The 9,428-nt window shown below is 45.3% G+C and overlaps 1 protein-coding gene across 1 annotated transcript in view; it reads right to left on the minus strand.

Annotated features, from left to right (window-relative positions):
- Positions 1-9,246: 9,246 nt before the first annotated feature.
- Positions 9,247-9,428, minus strand: part of Vax1 (ventral anterior homeobox 1) — a 5,648-nt gene continuing 5,466 nt past the window's right edge. Inside the window, exon 3 of the mRNA XM_031385030.1 lies at positions 9,247-9,428. This exon is cut by the window's right edge and continues 2,140 nt beyond it. The gene's annotated coding sequence lies outside the window, so the exon portion shown is untranslated.

Genomic DNA, 9,428 nt, shown 5'->3' on the forward strand with positions numbered 1-9,428 from the left:
GGACATACTGTGACACACAGAGGCTTCCACAATGAGATGGTGGTGGTGGGGGTTTTGTTGTTGTTTTGTTTTTTGTTTTTATTTTGTTTTAGGAGGGGTTGCAAGGGCAGAGGGTCGCTATGGAGGGATGTGGAGATGAGTGGGATTGTGAAACTCAAAAAGAATCAATAAGAAGGTTTTGTTTTTTTAATGAAATGACTTACAGAGATATCATAAAGGCCAAGGGTGAATATGCAGATTTCCAAATTACACACAATGTCAAATCATATTGGAAGGATTTTATATAGCCCAGAACAGCGCTGGATTCACTGTAGATGAGCTTGAACTTCAGATCCTCCTTTCTCTACCTCCCCTGTGCTGGGCTTACAGGCCTGCGGTACACTCCTCGTGTCTTAGTCACTGTTCTGTTGCTGTGAAGGGGCCCATGGCTAAGAAAACTCCTTTAAAAGAAAGCTCTTAACTGAGGACTTGCTTGTAGTTTTTAGAGGGTTAGTTCATGATCATCACAGTGGGAGGCAGATAAGCACAGCACTGAGAGAGAGAGAAAGAGACAGAGAGAGAGAGAGAAAGAGAGAGAGAGAGAGAGAGAGAGAGAGAGAGAGAGAGAGAGAGAGAGAGAGAGAGAGAGAGAGAGAGAGAGAGAGAGAGAGAGACTGGGCCTGGCATGAGCTTTTAAAACCCCAAAGCCTACTATGGGTGATACACCAATTCCAACAAGGCCACACCTTCTCCAACAAGGCCACACCTCCTTCAGCAAGGTCTCACCTCCTCCAACAAGGCTACACCTTCTCCAGCAAGGCCACACCTTCTCCAACAAGGCCACACCTCCTCCAGCAAAGCCACACCTTCTCCTACTTTTCTAACTCTTCTACAACAATTCTACTTCTGGTGACAAAGCTTTCAAATACATGGGTCTATAGAGGTTATTCCTAATCAAACCACCACACCTGATGTGTGTAGTACTGGGGTTGGAACCCAGGGCTTTGTGTGTGGCAGGCAATCAGCACTCTTGTCACTAAGCGGGGATTATTTGTTTTTCTAAATTCTATATGTAGTAAATATGTTTACAGTCCTGGCTTGTGTCTGCCATGTGACAAGTGCTGTTTAAGTTATTGGGAAGATTCATTTTACAACACTAAGCTCAGTAGCCAGGTGGCTGCTCCAAGTGTCCTGCCAGAGAACAGAGGTGAAAACATTGCTAAGCTCCTGCAGTATGCATGACCTTGGCTCCATCTTGAGGCTTAATGGGCCTTGGGATATGAAAGAAAATAAGACCCGTCTGAGGAAAATATTGAAGGCGGAACACACATGTCCATAGGCAAAACTCAAGGGTTAAACTTGTTCTTCACATCAGTACTGTGGTGTATTGGCCCCCATAGACTCATGTGTTTGAATGCTTGGCCATAGGGAATGGCACTATTCAGATGTGTGACCTTGTTAGAGTAGGTGTGGCCTTGTTGGAGTGGGTATGACCTTGTTGGAGTAGGTGTGGTCTTGTTGGAGGAAGTGTGTCATTGTAGAGGTGGTCTTTGAAGTCTCATATATGCTCAAGCTATAACCAGTGGGGAAGTTAGTCTCCTCCTGGCTGCCTGCAAAAGAAAGTCTTTTCCTGGCTGCCTTTGGATCAAGATGAAGAACTCTCAGCTCCTCCAGCACCAAGTTTGCCTGCAGGCTGCCATGCTTCCTGCCATGATGATAATGGACTGAACCTCTGAAACTGTAAGCCAACCCTAACTAAATGTTTTATAAGAGTTGCCTTGGTCATGGTGACTCTTCACAGCAATACAACACTAAGAAGAGCACCCAAGGGTAAAGAGATAAAGTTTAAGATGCATTCCCTCACAGGCTCTGATTTTTCATGGCTCAGATTCTACATGTTTAAAATAGGGTTAAAGTTGCGTATGTGTGTATAAAGGGGGTGATCTGATTCTAGGTAGTTAGTCAGCAAATGTTAGCATGCTTTCTATATCTCAAATCCAGGATGGATGCACACACGCACACCAAAACATGTTTCCTCTAAATTTTTACTGTCTTATGTGCATAGGTATTTTGCTTGCTTATATGTGTCTGCACCACATGCGAACAGTGCCAGAGGAAACCAGAAGGTGTTGGACACCCTGGAACTTCAGCTACGAACAGTTCTTAGCTGCTGCGTCTATGGTCTATGTGTGCTGTGAGTTAAACTTGGGTCCCTGGAAGAACAGCTAGTACTCTTAAAACTTCTGAGCCATCTTTCCAGTTCCTAAAAATAAAAATAATTAAAAAAAATTTTTTAAAAATATTTTATTGTTAGTCGTGTGTGTGCCTTATCTACAAGGTCCAATGGGAGGCGTCAGATTCCCTCCAGCTAGAGTCACAGGCCATTACCAGGCACTGGGTAGGAGTGCTGGGAACCAGTCCAGTCCTAAAACACTGACCCTCCTCCCAGTCCTGACAGCAAGGGACTTTTCATAAATACTTATTAAAACCAACTGTGACCCCTGTACTTTTTTTTTCTTTTGGTTTTTCGAGACAAGGTTTCTCTGCATAGCCCTGGGCTGTCTTGGAACTCACTCTATAGACCAGGCCTGCACTTTCTTAAAAGTGAGCTCAGGTAAATAATGTAGACCCAATCCCTGTGTTATATAGCACCTGTGGGAGTTTTAGAGAACAGGCACATAAGCTGATCATCACATGAAAGCAACAGGAGGAGTTTGGGAATACAAGCATGGGTTTCTAACCTGGAAGATCTGAGGACGCCTCAGCAGACATGGCATATAACTGAGTTCTGAAGGAGGACTGGAAATTGTTAGTGTGGGTCAGGACTGTGAGGAGTGGGTTTGTGGTTAGAGCCTCCTGACAGAGGGTCAGTTTGTGGGTAATCAGAACATGCAAAGCACACTAACGCTAAGCCATAATGTTCTAGTGTGTAGGGAAAGGGAGCAGCCAGCAAGGCTCCATGACGGGTGAGTGGCCTTGTAAACCACAGAAGGAAGCTGAGTTTGCCCTCTGGAGAACAGGAAGCCACTGAAAACTTTTAAACAGTAAGGAACTACAATCTAGAGCTGGGAATTGTTGCTGTGGCCGGTGTAGCTGGAGTCAGATGACTAGTAAGAGAAACCAGAAATGAGTTAGATGTTCACAGTGACCCAGGCCTTAGTGAGAAGGGAATCGTGGAACAGCTAGTGAACATTCTGTGTTCAGAGATGCAGAAGACGTGCCACGAGCCGGCTGTACGGGACACTTGTCATTCTGAATGGAGTTTCCCTCAGTCCTTCCAATCACAGAGACGGGCTCCTCATCATAAACACATATTGTAAGCACAGGCTCCCATGCTCCTGGAGGCACCTGGCGGCAATGTTCACCGAGTAACCAAAGATTAATTAACAACAAAGATTAATTGATGTGTAGGAAAAAGACCAGTTGGCAAGGCTCCATGATGAGTGGCCTTGTAAACCACAGAAGGAAGCTGAGTTTGCCCTCTGGCTAACAGGAAGCCACTGAAAACTTTTAAAACATAGAAGAACTACAATCTAGAATTGGAAAGCGTTACTATGGCCAGTGTGGTAGGTACATAGTGAGTTTGAGGCCAACCTGGGCTCTAAGAGACATGGGCAGGATGGGAGGAAAGAAAGGAGGAAAGAGGAGGAAGGAAGAAGGAAAGGGAGGAAGGACAAGGGGAGGAAATGGGAAAGGTTGGCTAGAGCTGAAGCTGAACCCTAAAGTAACAGGTTTTCTAGGAAAGAGACCACCTGAGAAGGAAGACAGAAATAAATTAGAGAACAAGTAAAATGGCCACTCACTGGCTGCCAGTAAAATCAAAGTGGAAAGCACCAATCCAACCCTCTCTTAGCTTCACACTCCACATCTTATTGCCATTTTGGTGCCAGGGAAATGGTTTCAAAGTTCCACCTGGACTCAGTCTTGAGATCTATCAATACTGCCACCAGTCACCTACTGTCTGGTACTAAAACATGGATTCTTTCCTTGGTAAAATGCCTTGAATCCACCTCTCTATTGCCTCTGGACTGGCTGAGCCTCAGCAGCAGAGCAGCACTTCCTCCATCTTGTGTAGGAGTGGACTCACCAATGGGCCTCTGCCTCAAAACTCTCACCCTGATGTTTCCACACCACTTCCCCTGAACTTCTCCCCAAAGTGCCAGAAAGGTCTTTGAAAGGCGAGACTAGGCTTCTACCATCTCCTGGGAAGGGCTTTTCAGCGGCTCCTTGCCCACCTTTAGGGTAAATTCTAAAGGTAACTTCCGTGGTTGTCCTCTGTCTGCAGATCTGCTGTTCTCCACAGTTAGCTATCTTCTACCCTACATTCTAAGCCACGAGGCTTGCTCACTGCTACCTCCTACGTGTTCTTTCCAATATGCGTTCTCCAGTTGACTTCCCCAAGAGTGTAAGAGATGAGCACACAGTAAGGTTACCGTGCAATGATTCACGTTGAGCAACTATGGAAGGAAAGGAAGGGTTAGCTTGGGGTCAGACATCGCTGGACTGTCAACAGAAACCTCATCCAACACTTCAGGGAGTTTGAAAGAAAGGATGATCCTGGGAAACCACTGCAAGTTGAAGTGTATGATCCACACATATGCACTGTGTCTACAAGTCATTGGCGACCCCTCAAAAGTGGGGCATGGCTTGGCAAGATGCTCTTTTAGTGGAGGCAATCAGTCTCCAATGGACGGATAGTTAAGGGTCTGAAGCAGGGTCTGTCTGCCAAGTCACTGCCACAATTATCCATAATTTGGAGTAAAAAAGGCTGTGCTCACTAATGTGAGTGGTATTCACTCTAAAAGCAGAAGTGAAATAGCTTATGAATAGGCCAACCATACTCTATGCCCTCACTTATTTTACAGATGGGTAAACTGAAGCCAAGAGAGAGTCACCCTGGCTTTATAAAAATTGCTAGTATTTGAGTATAGGCTTTCAAACTCCTTTATTTCTTGTTCTTAAGATTTGTTTATTTTTATTTCGTATGTATGAGTGTTTTGCCTCTATATGTATATGTACTATGTATATGCTTGGTGCCCACAAAGGTTAAAAGAAAGCATTGGATCCCCTAGAGCTGGAGTTACAGACAGTTGTTAGTCATAACTGTACCCAGGCCCTGTGCAAGAGCAGCAAGGGGTTTAAATGGAGGAGCCATCTCTCCAGCCTTGAGTGGAGGTTTTGCGTTCCCTGTCTTAAGTAGTCACCCAGGAAAGTGCTGAGCTGTAAGGACATTATTGTCTTCATTTTGGCATAGAGAAGCATGTACTTTGAACAGCCAGCTGAGTGCTCTGAGTTCTGACTATTCACTGATAGACCTGAGACTTGAATCCAAGCCATCTGACTCCAAAGTCACAAGTAGTAATCACCAACACAAATTGCTTTTCCTTTGTGTATCAGGTCAGAGTCCTCAGGCTTGGGATATGCTGAGGAATGCATGTCTGTTTTCATGTTTGTTGCTGTTTATGGTTTTACATGCACAACAGACATTCTCAACAGAAAGTTTTTCATATACAACTTTATATAAAGAAAAAACCTTTATAATAAAATTTTACTCATATATTATATGATTTATTTTATCCAGGAATAGGTAAGCACTACCACAGCCAACACAATAATTTCTGTTTTCTGGATAAAGGGAAGGGCTGGAATAGAACTCAGGGCTAGGATATTTACCTTGTATGCATGATATCCTGGGTGTGACACAGACCTTCCAGAGGGCTCCAGGTCAGAATAGGGGGAATATAAGCCAATGTGCCTCATCAGAGCTTCTGTTCTGGTAGCAAAGGCTCTGGTGTCAGTTCAACAAGGACAAGTTCAACAGACCTAATGGGATCCTGTTCTACTCTTTTAAATGACCAGGTCTGAAGAGAGCGGGGATGTGTGCAGCAGGGTGATCAGAGCTGAGCTTACAAAAGGCCCTTGCAGAGGGCTTAGAGCCCAGCAAAGGTGGCTCCTTGTTCCTCTCCTGCTCCGTCGACAAGACACGTATTTAAGTAAAAATGCTGTGACACATAATGATTTACGTGTATAAAACAGTATTACATTACAGTGTGTAGCCCAAGAAACTCTATACTGGGTCAGAAAGGGGGAATTAATTTGTTTAACAAACATCCATTGTATTTGCACCAGCTCCTAGTCCCTGGGCTGTGTGCTGGAGACTGTTGTGGTGGGGACTCTGTCATTTAATGCAGTGACTCTCAAATGTTAGTATTGTGTGAGTAAGAATTTCATTGGAAACTTATTTAAAATGAACAACTGAGGAGATGGCTCAGTGGTAAAGTGCTTGGCACGCAAGCATAGGGACCTCAGTTTGAATCCCCAGGACCCTAGTAAAAAGACTAGTTTGGTAACAAGCATCTGCAATTCTAGCACTTTGGGGACAGAGACAAAAGGATCTCTGGAGCATCCTCGGTTTTTAATTCTTATTAAAAATTTATTTCTTATTAAATCTATAACCTCAAGGCTCAGTAAGAAATCCTGTCTCAAAAAAGTATGGTAGAAAGCAAGAAAGGAAGATCCTTAACATTGACTTCTGGCCGCCATGTGTGCACACACGTGCGCAGACGCACACGCATCCAAAGCCTCTGATTCTCCAAACAGGGAAAGAGTTAAGGAATCTTCACCATAAGAGGCTGAAATGGGTGGTAGGGGAAGTTAAATCTCGGTAAACTTGACCTAGTCAAGTGTTTAAGTTCTGATCAGCTGTGCAATCAAGTTCCTGAGAGTTGGGATGTCAGGGAGTTAGATGTGCCCTGAAAATCCCTCAGAGAACCTTAGAAAGACTTTTTAGAACGGGCAGGAGACAGCAATAAGATCTAAGGGCTCTTTCCAATCAGGAAAGACACAGTGTTCACAAACGATCTAAGTCAGAAGAGAAACAAAGCAAAGGGGTTTCCCTGGAACAAGTCAGGAGTGTGTGTGTGTGTGTGTGTGTGTGTGTGTGTGTGTGTGTACAATTCATCCAACTTATATGCTCCAGTTTCTTTATAGTGTACTTTATAGGTGTCTAACTGTAATTTTAAAACAAATTTTAAAAGAAATTTTAAGACCAGTGCCATTGAAGGTATTCCAGAGAGAAATAGAGGAACAAGCTGGTATACTGCCATACAAGGGTATAGAAAGAAGGAAGAAATTCAGACTCTTCCTTCATTAAGAGCATCTCAGCTGCAACACAGGAAATGGGAGGGGACAAATAGACTACAAATTCCAGAGAATAGGAGAGAAGGAAGAAGGGAGCATTTGAAGGCTGGAGAGAGGCAGGAAGAGAGCTGAAGGAGAGACTGAGCTGATGGTTCTAAGAAAGTCATTTGCTCCAACCCTGTTTGAATCTTTAAAACAGGGCTGAACTTCCCTCCAAAAATTACCCTTAGGAATAAAGGAACAGTGTGTGTGTGTGTGTGTGTTCGTACATGTGTAACACATCTGGCTGGGGTTAGGCCTCCTGCAAGAGTGGACAAGTCTGTGTACAACCAAAAGTGGAGAACTCCTTAAGAGCCTTACCAAACCCGACCAGCAAACACAGATGCTTGGAGGAAAGCTTTCTTTACTTTCCTGTCTGCTCTACCACAGTGGGTGATGTGGTGTACAGGCTTGAGAATGACACCCCTCTTAGGGGCCTTCACCCCAGCTGTTCCTTTGCTCCTAGGAGGCCTCCCACCTCTCCCAAGTGGAGCCAGCTGTTGTCACAGAAGCCACTTGCCTCTTCCCTGGCCTATGCGTCTCCAGTTCCAGAGGCCTCTGGAAAGTAAGGCAGCTTGTTGGAGGCCCTTGCAGAAGGAGGGAAAACAAGACAGGAACTAAAATTAAATGGATTGTCTACAAATGTTTTTTAATTAAAATTGTGATTCATTTTCGGGGGAGAAGAGGCCCTCTAAGAACAATTGTGCTTCCTAAGTGGCAGGCACCAAGCTTAGCAGCTTTGCCCAGAGCCAAAGAGGGAAGGGAGGTAACAGGGAGAGGCATGGGTGGGGGTATTTCCCCTTCTAGGGAGAAGAAAGCAAAGTGGGAAGTAGGGGGTGGGGCTGGAAGGAGGGAGCCAGGAAGAAACCTTCCAGGCCTCTGCTGCAGAGGGACCAAGTATGTTGGGGACCCTAAGGCTGGGATTTTGAGTTTTCTTTTGTTCTGTAAGATTATGCCACCTTTTCTCCCCCTTTCTTATCCCAGGAGGGCCCCAGCCACCAGCTTTGACAGGGAAGACAGAGCAACCCACCCACACAGCCTTGGCTTTGGGGCAGCGGAGGGTGGGGGGGGGTAAGGGAGTGGGGGTGTGGGGGAGGTGGGGTGGGGGAATAGAATCTGAGAAAAAGAGGGAGAGAGAGAGGGAAAGGAGAGGAATAGAGAGAGAGAGAGAGAGAGAGAGAGAGAGAGAGAGAGAGGGAACTGAGGGTATGAGGCCTACTTGAAAAGCAAAGAGTGACTGTGGGTGGGCTGCTGCTCTGACGTCAGCAGAACCCAGAGCTCCAGACACCCACCCCCACAGGCCTTCCTAGTCATTTCAAGGATTTGCTGTCCATGCCCGACATCTCTCCCTGCCTTTGGATTCTTCCACTGGGGAATATAGACACAGCATATGAATTGGGGTTCAGGGACTGGCTTGCACCACCCAGGAACTGTGGTCCATGCCCTAGTGACACCCACTTGTGGAGATGCCACCCTGGGTCCACTGCTTGAGCTTTTGAGGAAGTTATGTCCACTGCCACCATTTTCCAGGGCACTCCCACCTTCCCCAAGTCCAGACTGCCATGCCTTCTTCCAGAGCCACAACCTATGTCCTGCGGGGAAGGATGAAGGAGAGCCACACACACTTGGACAGAGAGAGAAATTAATATCTAGTTCGTTTTCTCTTGCCCTAAAAGGTTCTGTTTAACAGTCGAGAGACTTTTTAAGTCAAAAGAAATTAATTAAAATTCAGTTTGTTCAGGACTTTATATTTTCACAAAAGCTGGAAAACTCTAGAAACAGAGAGCATTAGGAGACAGAAACTTGTGCAGGACAGAGAAGATGACCCCGAGGAACCCATACAAAGAAGGGGGAAGCCAAAAAAAAAAAAAATGCAGGTCTCCTTAGGGACAAAACAACACCCTCCTCAAACCCACTCCCAACCCTGGCACCACAGGGTGTGCCCACCTTCCCTTCCTGCACTTCTGGATTCAAACCCTAACCCTGAGACTCACCAGTTGCTGGGCCTTCTCTTTTTGGGGGGCGGGGCAAGGTTGGGTGGAGGGTATGTGTGTGTGATTTTTGAATCTTTCAAATATAAGACAAAAATACACTTTATCATCATAGATATATATATTTCACTCTCACCACATAAATACAAAAACATCCAAAGAGCCAAGATGTCCAGAACACAATTAGTAGCCAGGATTCAGTGACACCTACCCGCGTTTGAATCGTTCATTATTTCTTTGCTATTTGCCGAGAGAGAGAGAGAGAGAGAGAGAGAGAGA

The sequence above is a fragment of the Mastomys coucha genome, unplaced genomic scaffold, assembly GCF_008632895.1.
Source record: "Mastomys coucha isolate ucsf_1 unplaced genomic scaffold, UCSF_Mcou_1 pScaffold21, whole genome shotgun sequence".
NCBI lineage: Eukaryota > Metazoa > Chordata > Mammalia > Rodentia > Muridae > Mastomys > Mastomys coucha.